General features: G+C 43.0%; 1 long non-coding RNA gene across 1 annotated transcript in view; it reads right to left on the bottom strand.

Moving 5' to 3' along the window:
* Positions 1 to 10,335, bottom strand: part of LOC310755474 — a 27,132-nt gene extending 16,797 nt beyond the window's left edge. The window contains exon 1 of the long non-coding RNA XR_014544387.1: positions 10,057 to 10,335. This is a non-coding gene — a long non-coding RNA (uncharacterized lncRNA). The remainder of the gene's footprint in view (positions 1 to 10,056) is intronic.
* Between the last annotated feature and the right edge of the window lie 3,072 nt (positions 10,336 to 13,407).

The raw sequence follows: 13,407 nt of genomic DNA on the forward strand, positions 1-13,407 counted from the left end.
CACACACTACTGATAAGAGAGTGTTGTCCCATCGCCAGTTTGCAACCCTGAAATTTCACCACTTGAAAACTCAGATGTGCTGCAGGAATATAGTGGTACCTCGGGTTAAGAACTTAATTTGTTCCGGAGGTCTGTTCTTAACCTGAAACTGTTCTTAACCTGAAGCACCACTTTAGCTAATGGGGCCTCCCGCTGCCGCTGCGCCGCACCACCGGAGCATGATTTCTGTTCTCATCCTGAAGCAAAGTTTTTAACCCGAGGTACTATTTCTGGGTTAGCGGAGTCTGTAACCTGAAGCGTCTGTAACCTGAAGCGTATGTAACCCGAGGTACCACTGTATCTTATATAAATTGATGAATCAGTAACTAAGGTGAAAACCAAAATCTTGACCTTCTGGTCCAATTCAGTGTGCTGCCCCCTCACCACACTGGCTACCTCTGTGTGCATCAACATGCAGCCTGTCATTTAATTGTTGTAGTAATAATTCAGTTCTAGAAGATGCCAACCGCTTTTCCTTTCCCCAGATTTATGGGCATTATGGGGCATACCACACCTCTTAAACATGCAGGCAGCTTTGTAGAAGTGAGTCATAGAGACCGATAGCCTGGTGTTCAAAGGGCTCTGCTATTTCTGAGAGCAGCGTTGTTTGATGAGGAAGGTGTTGGGATGTTGCTTTTTGAAAAAAAAGAATGGGTGCACCTGACCTGCACTTGCAGAAGCGACTGCAGAAGTAAAGAGGCAGCAAAAACGTAAGGCAGCTTTTGAGGACTCTTGTCATTTGCACAAGAACAGAAAGACCCACTCGACTAGAAGCACTAACAATGTCATTAGCACAGTGCAGCAACTTTGCATCACTCACATTTACCAGATGTCATCATGTACAGAAAGTGCTTCAGGATATGCCTTCCCATTTCGTTTCCCCATATCTCCTGGGTAATGCATCATTCTCCTCCCTCTCACTGCACCAGCGGAAGGCAGTTTGCGTTCTTTTCGCGTCCCTTCACTCTCCTGAGCAGTCAAACCTACATCCTATCTAAGGCATCTGGGTCCCTCTTGGATGCCAGCTCTCCCTCCCTCCCATTTCCACCCCTTTGGAGCCCTCCTGCTTCAACATGCTTTTTGCTACCCCCACCCCCACCCCTTTGTCTTCTTTCCAGCTCCTGCTAAAACCATCTCTTCCTCTCCTGGCTCCTACCCTGCCTTTGCAGATGAAGATGAGCTGGGTAAATATTAGGATGGGAGGAGCTGCCAGTTTCAGTTTTCTCAGTTTCTCATTTTTCCAATGGTAAATTCAGTTCTCCACATTCCTCCAGCAATTTGAAATTGTGTGGGTTTTAAAAAAATAATCCTCCTTTCAGTGTGAATTTCTCCTAAGGAAGAAATGTTTGTATGCAGCTTCGACTAACGTACACATTTTATCAAGCAACACAAACCAATCAATGCATTTTTATATGTTATTTTCACTCATATGTTTGTTTTTATGCACCCTTTCCCCTAAGATATGCATTTTTGTGAACACTGGCTGGAGAACTGCATCACAGAATTTGGGAAAGTGTAAATTTTGAAGGATGCCTGAGTTTTGGTTCTTGTGTTGTTTCAGAAAGTGCAAATTTGATAGATGTGGCTTTAAATGTGAATTTAACTGAACTTATCCTCCATCCTTAGTTAGTATGGCATAACAGAAAAACACTCATCTATGGACACACGGGGGGGGGGGGGAGAAAGAGACTGACTGGCTGGCTTACCATGGATGCATGTAAAGTATCTTGCATGGGGCAGATATGATGGATTATTTCACCTGGTATATTTTCCCCTACCTGCATTTTAAGATTTGAGTAAGAAAGGAGACAAAATCTAGGGGTGTGTGAACACCCCCTGCCCCCAACGTTAAGCTCAAAACTATCACTTTTCCCAGTGAATGTTCATTTTAAATACTTGCAAAAGCTCTTCAGCTTTTAAAGGTAATCAAACAACTCTGCCCCACAAAAAGTACAACGGGGTGGATATTCCAGTCTGCAAGTATAAGGATCCCCCATGTGAGTTGACTCCTCCTTTCGCCCCCCCCCCAGCAGTTCCCCCAGCAGCAGCACTTAAATCATCCCTTATGTACACTGATGGAGATGTCCTCTCCACTGATTTGCAGCACAGGGTAACTGAAAGGCTGTGGAACGTGAACAGAATTGAGGCATGGCTCTGCTCAAGATGGGCAACGCGCCCACTTCAAATCCTGCTTGCAACAACTGAAGCAGGCGAGAGGACAGTCACAGAGTTATAGACCCTGCTTTGAATTCTTGCCCCATCCCTAGAATCAACACACACACACATCTTCACAATATCCGAGGGTGAGTTTGATCAAGTCAGAGCTAAGCTAATGAGACCAGTTTGGGGATTAGATTAGGGATTAGTCTATATGAGCTTTGTGACCTCTTTGTTCCTATTAAGAGAGCCAGATGAGTCTGTTTGTGGTGTTTCCTTGCAGGAAAGCTCCCTGTGCCAAACAAATCTTCTGTTCTAGAACTAAAAACACCAGCACTGAAAGCGACTGAAGAGTTAAATTAAAAAACGAGAGTATTGCAGAATGAGATATGCAGAAATGACAGCCTCCCTCCTATGGCTGATAGTCCCAAGAGTCAAGAGGGCAAACCCAGACAATTTAACTTCAAAAGGTCTTCTGATATCTCCTCTGCTTGAATTTCTAAGCTAATCAGCCAGACGGCAGAATACGGAGGCAGAGGCAAAGTCGGCACCTCTTTCCCCTGCTGCAAATATATTCACACACAACCCAGTGCCTTGCTCAGCCCAACCGTAGCACCATTCTGTTCTGGATGAGCACCCCACCTGCACCCTGCAGCGCTTGCAATCAGCCAACCTGGAGAAATGCTTGCTTAATACCAGTCCATTGCATCATTACATCAGTCCTGCTAAGAGCTTCTGATTGGCCAGGCCCATAACACTGACAGATTGGGGGCATGTGACCTTAGCATTGATAAGGAGCAAGCAATTTTCTGTCCCAGCTAAGAAAATAATGAAGAGGGAGGGAAGTGCACATGGATCTGGTGCGGAATTTTCTCCAGAGATAGCTCTCTCTTTCATGCTTAAGAAAAAAGACTCCCTAATCTGGAAATGTTAACCTAGGTAAGGTTACGGTGTACTATTGAACCAGCTCCCTCGATACCTCATTCTGGCTCCTCTGAGACCTCTTTCAAATTATGCTCAAATGACATCAGCTCTTTTTTAGAGAAAGAGAAAGGGATCATCCATATGTTTCTGGGAGAAACGCTGTTCAGGATCAACATACAGGTGCCAACAGGGATCCCTGGAACTTCAGAGGTCCCAGGGAGTTTAGGAAAATGGGAACACGCTGAAAAGCCTTTTGTGACTTTAGAATCACAGAAGTCCAAAGCAGGACTCTGTTCTAGATTTGATTTTTCCTCTTCTAGTTTCCTGTTTCTAAGAAGAAACAAGGGGCTCAAATTGTCTTGTGCAAATTCCAACTATCACCCCCAAACCACTGCGGAAGCAGCTCAGAGTCCAAGCGGCACATAAGGAGGTTTTCCCGTTTTAAGCCACACTCGCTGGGTGACACATTCTAGCAGCCACTCTTAAACAGGGGAGCATCGGACACCATGACATATGCTATCCTTTTACTGACAATCACTTGCTGACCTTCCACAGAGCTTCTTAAAAAATAAACGCTCACATGCCATGCTCTGAAAACATTAATTAAGCTTCTCAGCACCCCTGCATGGAAGGTATTATTATCAGACACCTCACAGATGGCATGAAGAGGGTAAGTGAGTTTCCCAAAGTCAAACAGCAAGGCAGATGTATCAAGGAAGAACAAAAACAGGAGCCACTGCGAAATGTGATAAATATTGCAACCCTAACCAGCTCTCTTCTAAAAGGAGCAGCATCAGAAATGCAGCAGCCGTGCCTGTCATGGAAGAACTCCTGCTACCCTCTGTCATACCGAATCAAGAACTGCTGGAAAAGTTCCTTTAAAAAAAAAACTCCACACACAACAACTTTACTTACACTTTGACATCCAGCACTACTGGGAAAAGACAGACTTGAAAAGCAAGCTTGGAACTCTGTTAATTAGGAAACTGAGCGCACACATTTATAAAAGGATCTTCGAAGACGGGCTTTTATCTGATGCCTGAGATACAGCCTGCTTGGCCTGTGCTTGGGATTTTTGTCCTCCTCTGAGGCTAGGGGAAAGACAGCTGTAGTCGCTGACTAAGGACAATCTACACATTCACAAGTGTAGGGGTTTGAGAAGCATTTAGCTACCTAACACAAATCCTATTTGGGATGCAAAACCAGGTTTGACTCTCAAGCGAATCTTGCTTCAAAACTCCTCAATCACTTAAGGCAGCAATGGGGAAGCAGTGGTACTCCAGATGTTGTTGTCTTCCAGCATCTTTTGGCTATTGACCACAGTCAATCCAGCAACATCTGGATGCCCACTGGTTCCCCATCCCTGCCTTAAGGAGAAAGGGGCCACTGCGAAATGTGATAAATATTGCAACCCTAACCAGCTCTCTTCTAAAAGGAGCAGCATCAGAAATGCAGCAGCCGTGCCTGTCATGGAAGAACTCCTGCTACCCTCTGTTCCGCTATCCTGTTCCGCACACACACCCCTCTCCCAAGCAGTGAGGGAATTCAAGGCAATCTTTTTTAAATCTTTTTTAAAAAGAGGTTTATTTTGTTGGTGGGGAGGAGGGAGAAAGAACTCAGAGACATGCTATATTTATTACAACCTGCTTAACAATGGCTCAGCTGAGTCAGGCATTAAAGGCTAGAAGCAAAGAACCCACAGGTGGCTGATGCTTAGGGTACTTTCAAAGGAAAACACACACTTCATAGGACACCAGGTGCCGTAACACAGTGCTTCCGTTTATGCAGCGCAGAAAACATGCAGCTTTTAAGGGAGCAGAGTCCACCCTATCTTTCTGCCAAATTATCAAAAGGAAATAAGGCAAAGAGAATAGTGTGTTATAATGGTGTCAATTAAAAATAAATTAAACAAATAAAAGAGAAAATGCTTCTGGTTATGCTGACAGTGCATCAAAAAAGCAAAGAACAGGTGCTTTGGGAAGCGAGTAAAGTGGTAATGCGGGGCTTTTTTATACAGTAAGGTGTGTACCAAAGAAAGATAAAAAGAGCCGAAAAAACAAGAAATCAAAAGAAATCAAAAGAAAAGAAAAAGAATTAATAAATTCCCCACGAAAAGAGATAGCGAAATAGGACATGAAGTTATTGCAAACGCAATATTCAATGATAATAAATCAGGAAACACAATGGGAAATTAAATATTTGGAACAGAAGCAATTTGAACAGGCTAACAAGCCAGGGAAACTAATAGCTTGGCAAATAAAGAAAAAACAAGAAAAAACCTGAATTAATAAAATAAATATTAAAACACTTGGTTTCTTGAGCACAAGAATGTGGCTACTAACATTCAAACCACATTTTATTTTAGGTGGGGAAAGATGGGTCTATCTGAAGAACCATCTTGCCCTGGGGAGAAGGGAGAAGAAGCAAGGAGAGCTTTTCCTAAGAAAACACGTTGTCTTTTCTCTTCTTTTCTAATGGTGCTTATTGTTGTAATAACCTAATGTAAGCAGTTTTGTGAGGTCCTCCTGAAAAGTGGTATAAAAATACTCTTAATAAACAAATAAATCTGGATTTGTTTCACCAAGCACATATTCCTAGAGCTGTCGCTAGAGATCTGTAAGTGTTGTTCCTCTTAGCAAACTGGCCAGAAAGTAAATATTTGAAATATCCTCAACTGGTCTCCACCCTGCAGGTTGATGGAAGAACTAGGCTGGCTAGGACTATGAAGAGCAGGTTGTTGCTCAAAAGAAAAGTCTGACAGGATTAGACCAAAGAGCTATCTAGACTAGAATCCTGTTTTCTACAGTGGTCATCCAAATGCCATTGGAAAGCCCACAAGCAGGATGTGAGAGCAACAGCCCTCTCCCATGTAGTTTCTCAGGAACTGGTATTCAGAAGTCTGGAGATAGCATATACCAGTGGTGGCGAACCTTTTGGAGACCGAGCACCCAAACTGCAACCCCAAACCTACTAATTTATCACAAAGTGCCAACATGGCAATTAAATATGGGATAATAATTAATATACCATAATAAAATGAGCTGGGGTGGGGCTGCCCCGAGTTGTTGAGCTTTTGGGGGGGGCATTGCCCAGAGTTTTTTGGGGGGATTACCAAGACTAGCAGAGCTTTTTTGAGTGGCTTGGATCACAGGTGTTGTTTTTTTTTGGGGGGGGGGGGGAGAAAAACACTCACAAGCATTATAAACACTTTCTCTGGAGCAGAAACAACACAGTTTCAAGAATCACAGGCAGCAACCAGTCAACGAAAACCCTTGACAAACCCACCAATCACACAAACTACAACCTGCTGGCTGCAAAAAATCCCACCAATCTCGGGGGGGGGGGACGGGGAGGCAGGAATACAGCTGCTTTGGGGAGATAAACTGCCTCTAAGCTGCTGCCAGCGGGGAGCGAGCAGTTTACTCACGAGGTGGCATGGGGGGAAGCGGCTGCCCAATTTGAAAACCCCAAACAATGGCATTGCTGGTGTGATGGCGTGTGCCAACAGAGAGGGCTCTGCATGGCTCACTCTGGCACCCGTGCCATAGGTTCGCCACCACTGGTATATAGCCATCATATATAACGCTACTGGTAACCTAACCCTCCATGAATTTGTTTAATCACTTTTGAAGATATCTAAACTGGTGGCCCTTGCAACATCCTGCTATAGCCAATTCCATCTTTTAAGTATGTACAGCACTTATTCCACCATCTACAAGAGACAGAGCCATCTAGGGTAAGGAACGTCACAAAACTTACTCACTGCAGGTTGCCTAGCTCTGAACAGCCAAAGGGTTAACAGCAGGAGACGCTAATATTGTGAACTGTTTTCTTGTGGGAAACTATTTCCTTTTTTAATATTGGTTTCCATGTGTCTAAAATCTGTAATCATCACTCTTCCCTTGCCATTGACCCTGAGGGCAATTCATAAAACCCATTTTCAAATTCATTTGATTGAGACTCCAGTACCTGAGAAAATGAACTCTCCCCTCCCCACCAGTTGGTCTTTGTAATAATTCATTAACAATAAAGAAACTAGAAAAATATTTTTTCAGGGGGTGGGGGAAGCTACGCTACCCCGCAGATACAATGAACAGAAAGATCAGAATGTTTGCTGGGTAATGAAACCCTCAGCTCCCCTGAGACACCGATTTTTATAGCTAGAACATAATCATCTTGTGGAGATCGAAAAGGGTAGTTTAGAGTAATGATGACTAATGCCCAAGGATCTATGGATTTAAGGGCAGAGATTTTAAGCTAGCCACAGATACAAAATCCCTAGATGGAGCAAGAAACAGATACCCATATTGCTTAGGTTTCCACTGCTCTATGTATGTTCAGCAGGGCACGTTCAGTGGGTCTATTTCCAAAATGAGGGTACCTAGGTTTGCAACTCTAGACCAGTACCTTTTTGTGTACCCTCGAAAACCTTGATGTCCCCTTGCTGCCTCCCTTTTGTGCAGGAATGGGGCTGTTTTTGGCGACCAAAGAATCCGTACTTGAGCAATGAGTTCACTCATTATTATATTATAATTATTTCAATATAACAATAATTAATAGTGATTAGACCAGAAAGCCTTTAAGCTGCCACAAGTTTGTTGTTTTTGCTGCAACAGACTAACAGGGCTACACCGCTGGAAATTTGTTTTTGTGGAAAAAGAGCAAAACCCAAGATTTCCAAACAGCCTGCAAATGGTTGCAAAGCAGCAAGAGAAGAATAAAAGGAATGATGAGAATCAGCACGGAAGTCAAAGATGAGCTGAGATGAAAACAAGTTATGCAGGGGCCTCAAGGGGCACACAGGGAAAGTTTAATTTGATGTGCAAGGAGATTGCTTTAGAAATTATTCACTGTATTTTGCTTTCACAGGATATTACACATTGCAAGCAACTTTGGATTAAACCTAAAGTGGAGACTAATTCAATTTTTGAACTTCAAAAATCAAAACCTAAACCTCCTATAGGACGAGTCAACCTCTCATTTTCATCATGCAAAAATGCTGATGATGGTCACAATATTTTTGAATGATTTTGCTGTATTTTAATAACTGGTAATTTGCAAGTTTTAAACTTTTAATTCAGGAATTCCCAGCACTAAAATCTTGCTGACTGCATTTGAGCTGATGCTAGGCACTAGAGAAATCCTTTAATCAATGGAAATTTTTCAGAGACCTCAGAGAATCCAAGTAAGTAGATGCAAAAACAGACTGCAAAATTCTGACTGACTTTCATGAAGCCCTTTAACACCTTGTTTGCATCTGCTTAATAACACTGTATCCCACAGTTCTTTGAACCAGGGACTGGTTTGAACTCATCACAAGCTAGGAATAAAAGAAGCAAAATACATTCCCACTAGAAGCAAAAATCCTCACTGCAAATTTGGCAACACCTTTGAGTTTTGCACCAGATAAATTCATTAGGTGTATATTTTTCTAAACTCAAATCAGATAGTACCAGAGGTGGGAAAACAAATAAGCCTGGATATGCAGATGGACACACCAGAAAGCAGTTGCATGATTTGGCAACTGATGGTCAGCAGGGCATTTCTTCCAGCTGGTCACTCCTTCCCTCCTTCTGTGCTTGTTGAAGCTCTTACCCTGATTCCAAAACTACAATGTATACTAGAAAACACTTCTGAGTCACTCTCAAACTGGCAATAGCGAAAGTGTCTGCAACATTTTCTGCAACACTCCTAATGTTGTCTCAGCAACAATCCTAATGACTTTATTGCTCAAGGCCATCATATAGCACACATGAAATGAAAAGAAAGGGGAAATTACAAAAAAAAAGTTTTCATTTTAGTTGAACAGTTTCCCAAGCACTTACCATTGGGCGATGGCATCATGTCTTTGGCAATTTGGGCTTGCTACTGAAGGCAAGGACTTAAATTGGTTTAATGGGCCATGGGCAGGCCTCTTGCCTCCTTGGAAGAAGCTCACAGCAAGGGGAAGGTCAGACAGGCAGCAGATACAAGGCACTAGCTTGCCCTCTCCCTGCCAGAAAAGGACAATCATCTCCAGCTGAAGTTGAAGCATATTCTGTCCTCTGCCATCAGCCAGGGGACTAAGGGCAGCTGGGTTGTGGGTGTGTATTTCTACTTAAAGACAGGAAGGCCCACCTGTCCACATCAGGTGATACTGCTGAGGCTAAGTAACTTGCAAGAACTGGTAAGTGAATTAGCTTCCTTTGCTTTCCCCTTTCCCTTTTAAATCATGGCTGTTAGATTGCAAGCCTTTAAATTTTGTAATCATTTAGCCAAATTATTATGGCATAAACTTTCATGGACTGGAATCCACTTTATCAGATGTATGAACACAGATTAACCTTTAAGGTGCTAAAAGACTCTTTGCAAGATGACAACAACAGCCATAGCCATTCCCCGTTCCCAGGGAACTGTAGTTCTGCAAACGTGAGGGCCATCTAACACTGAATTATCAGCACCCTCACCAAACTAATTCCCAGGATTCCTTAGGTGAAGCCATGATACTTAACACTGGTACAAAAAAACAGATATGTTTACAGCAGAGCTAGGGTGAGCTTACTGTGCATATGTAGGGCAGCCAAAACAACATGAGGTGACTATTTCAGGATTAGAAGCAACAGGCAAAGGTCTTATTAAAAAATAAGGACAATAATTTTAAACAAAATGTTTCCATGAGCCAAATATTCTTTCAATAAGGTCTCTCTGACAGTCTCTCTTAGCAGCTTAGAGTCTACTTAGAACAATTGCCTAAAGCTAACTTTAATTGGAGGAATATCATGGGGCGGGGGTGAATGTTTGCATTATAATCAGGAGTCACTGGACAATTGGAAGGTACCAGCTGACCTTGTTCAAAAATGGAAATTTCTATCAAGTATGCTGCTTAAGTGACTTAGAACCTATTTGCATATGCAAAGAACTAATTAAAGCACGGCTTGAAAAAAGGAGACTCCCTACCCATGAATATAGATACCACTGGAGCCAAAAGCTGTTTCACTTGGAAATAGTTCGATGAACTCAGAGGACCATAGATCCTGGGTCAGCGCTCCAAAATGAGATCAAAGTCACTATTATTAGATAGCACTTAAGAGATTTCTAGAGGACCCACCTTTCCTTTACTAGACATTGGCTCTCATCAGACCCTACCTACCCCAAATCACACTTCTCACCTGACCACTGGTGCTTAGAAAACTAAGAAGAATGATTTCCATGGTGGGAATGGCAATTTTTGCTAATCCTAATTCTGTTACATTGGGAGAAGTTTCTACAAAACTTTCAGATGGATAAAGTGATACCAGTTTGTAACGGAAAATCTGACCTACAAGCCCAAGATAGGAACTGTTCAACTGGATCTGCCCCCACTGCCTAGCGCTGCCCTTGTCAACCAATGTGTTGACAAAGGATTGGGATTATAAAGGTTATCCATTACGCAGTCAGCAGGCAGGCGATTTGGTACCAGGAGTGATAGTCATTTTCAGAAATGCATGTGTCTGAATGTGCAAAGCAGCACTTTAAGAGTTGCAAACTTTCTCTACTGCCAAGGTGTCTGCGACTGATGATCATACAGCCTTGACCTAGTTTTTAGGCCACCACCTTCACGGCTTCTCTCCCTGCCCCCCACTGCATAGATTTGCTCCTCGTCCCCAGAAGCAGGTGTTATAAGGTAAAAGGTGGCATCACGCCAGGACTACCCTCTACCACTTGGCAGTACATCCTAGACTTCCATCCATCTTCTACTTTAACTGGCACTGTGTAATTAACTTTCAACCCACCTCTTTTCCCTTAGTAAGAGAGGCTGCCATAGTCACATCTAGGGTACAGAAGAGGAAGCTCTGATGGTGGCAGCTTAAAGTTTTCACTGCTGTTCTTTATTAACCAAAAGTTGAAAGGTTTATAAAGCGGCTCAACAGACAGCAATGTGACTGTAACCACAACTTGCTTTGGCCATTATTAAAATGTGATTAAAAGCTTGTCAGATTAATATTATTGATTAAAAATTAGAGATCTGCAGAAGATCTATAAATGATCTGCCATAGGGGAAGATGGCAAACCTAGAGAAGTTAAATCTCTGGTTTCCAGAGGGCACTGAGGGCAGATCCATACCATATATTTAAAATATATCCAACACATATTAGCACACATGACCCCCCCCCCAAAGAATCCTGGGAACTGTGGTTTTTGCTCAGAGCTCCTTACAAAACTACAGTTCTCAGGATTCTTTCACATCTGACTGCATAATGCTTTGATTTCTTTTTGTTTTCTGATGTTGTCAACACTATTCCTCCACTGAGGTTTGTCCCCATGAACATTTTTCCCTTGTAACTGATGCTGGCAGCATGGAAACACTGCATGTAAATACAGAACCAGATCCTAAGTTCCTGTTGCCTAGGACTGCCATTTGTCCAGAATTTCCCAGACATGTCTGGGATTCATTTGTCATTTTTCATGTCTGGGTGGAATTTCTGAAGATTGGGAAAATCCTGGCGTATAACAACCCATGTTGGAAGTGTTGATTTTTTGGTGAATTTCCAAAAAAAAATTTTTTTAAATAGCTGAGCAACTTTGGAAAAAAGAGAAAAGGTTCAACAGCTTTTGTGTCTGGATTTTCACTTTTTGAAATATGGCAATCCTATTGTTGCCAGAATTTTACTGGGAGATTTCAGGAGTAAATACATAAGCAGCCTTTCACTGAGTCACATTGAAATGTTACCTTAATATGGGAGAATTAACCATTAGCTTCTCATGAGGCTGCATTCTAAATGGTAACAGTGAGGATTCCCAACTCTGTTAGCCATGAGAAATGAAGCAGGGAGTTCTTCCTCCCCAGAATAACTAATTGAAAATAAGAGTGCAAATCTGCAAATCGCCTGAATGAAAGTGACAAAAGTTGCTGCCATCTGGAGTCTGGTCAGTGGGCTGTGCTCAATGACTTTGAGATGTCATTCAGGTTCTTACTGGAGCATCAACATTCCAAAACCTCACAGCTGGTATCCTCAGCAGAAATGGGGAGAAAATAAATAGGATAGGGATGAAGCTAATTTCCCTCCTCCTTTGACTCCAACTCTCATAAATACATACAGCTAGAGACACAGTGCTAACTGCAGAACACAATGGCAGGGATTCAGAGTTGAAAATGCATAATGGGGTTGGCACAAACTGACTCCCATGCCCTCTTCTCCCCACGGGAGTCTTCCAGCCTCCCAAAAAAGGCTTGCAAAGTTGCCTTCACCCGATTTTCAGCGATATACCTTTCCCGTGACATAGTCTACCCCATTAAGCAAGGGGAGAACAGGGAGGTCTACTTGTGCCAGCACCATTCTAACCCTGATAGAATGTGTCAAAACTCTCTTTTTCCTTGCAAGAAAAGCCTACCCACACACCTGCCATGTGGCAGAAGGGAATAGCAGCACACATATCAAAAGGGGGGGGGGGAATTATGTGCAGTGGGAGCCAACCGATTCTGTTCATTCTATCTTTGTTATCTGGATTAGGACCTGTGCTGGCAGGATGAATCGGGCTCCTTCCTGAAGCAGATGGACTAGTCAGAGTTTGTGGCAGGGACTTGTCCAAAAGAACACTGCACATATGTACACAGATCTTCCCACCTCACACCAAGTGTTGGGCACACCCTCTTGATTAGACAGGCCATTTTTCTTCTAAGCATCTGGGCACCAGCAAATCTTATTGCTGTGTCAGAAGAGATTTTGCCACACACGAATGCATCATTGACACACCAAGGCAGACTCCAGTCATTAGCCGCTGAAAGAAAGAAGCTGCCCTGCATTCAGGGTCCTTGTCACACGGCAATAAGAAATGAGCTGCTTGTTCAAAGGTAATGGTTCTATAGGGGCAGAGAAAATGAGGGCCGCCTAGGAAGAGGAGATAAATACAAATGCCTTGCCTCAAACTGTGGCACTTTACAGTACGACCCTGGTCTGCGAGTAAGTTGTTTTAAAAAAACGCTTCTCTAAGATCTGGTCTATACAGTGGTACCTATACTTAAGTACTTAATTCGTTCTGGAGGTCCGTTCTTAACCTGAAACTGTTCTTAACCTGAAGCTCCACTTTAGCTAATGGGGACTCCTGCTGCTGCTGCACTGCAGGCGTGCTATTCCTGTTCTCATCCTGAAGCAAAGTTCTTAACCCGAGGTACTATTTCTGGGTTAGCGGGGTCTGTAACCTGAAGCGTATGTAACCTGAAGCGTATGTAACCCGAGGTACCACTGTACAAACATCAGCTAGAAGCGGTGAGGTGAGCTGCACCATGCCAGGCTACACATAGGGGGCATTCACACACTATTTTGGGGG

The sequence above is a fragment of the Podarcis filfolensis genome (genome assembly GCF_964270895.1).
Source record: "Podarcis filfolensis genome assembly, chromosome: 2".
NCBI classification, from domain to species: domain Eukaryota; kingdom Metazoa; phylum Chordata; class Lepidosauria; order Squamata; family Lacertidae; genus Podarcis; species Podarcis filfolensis.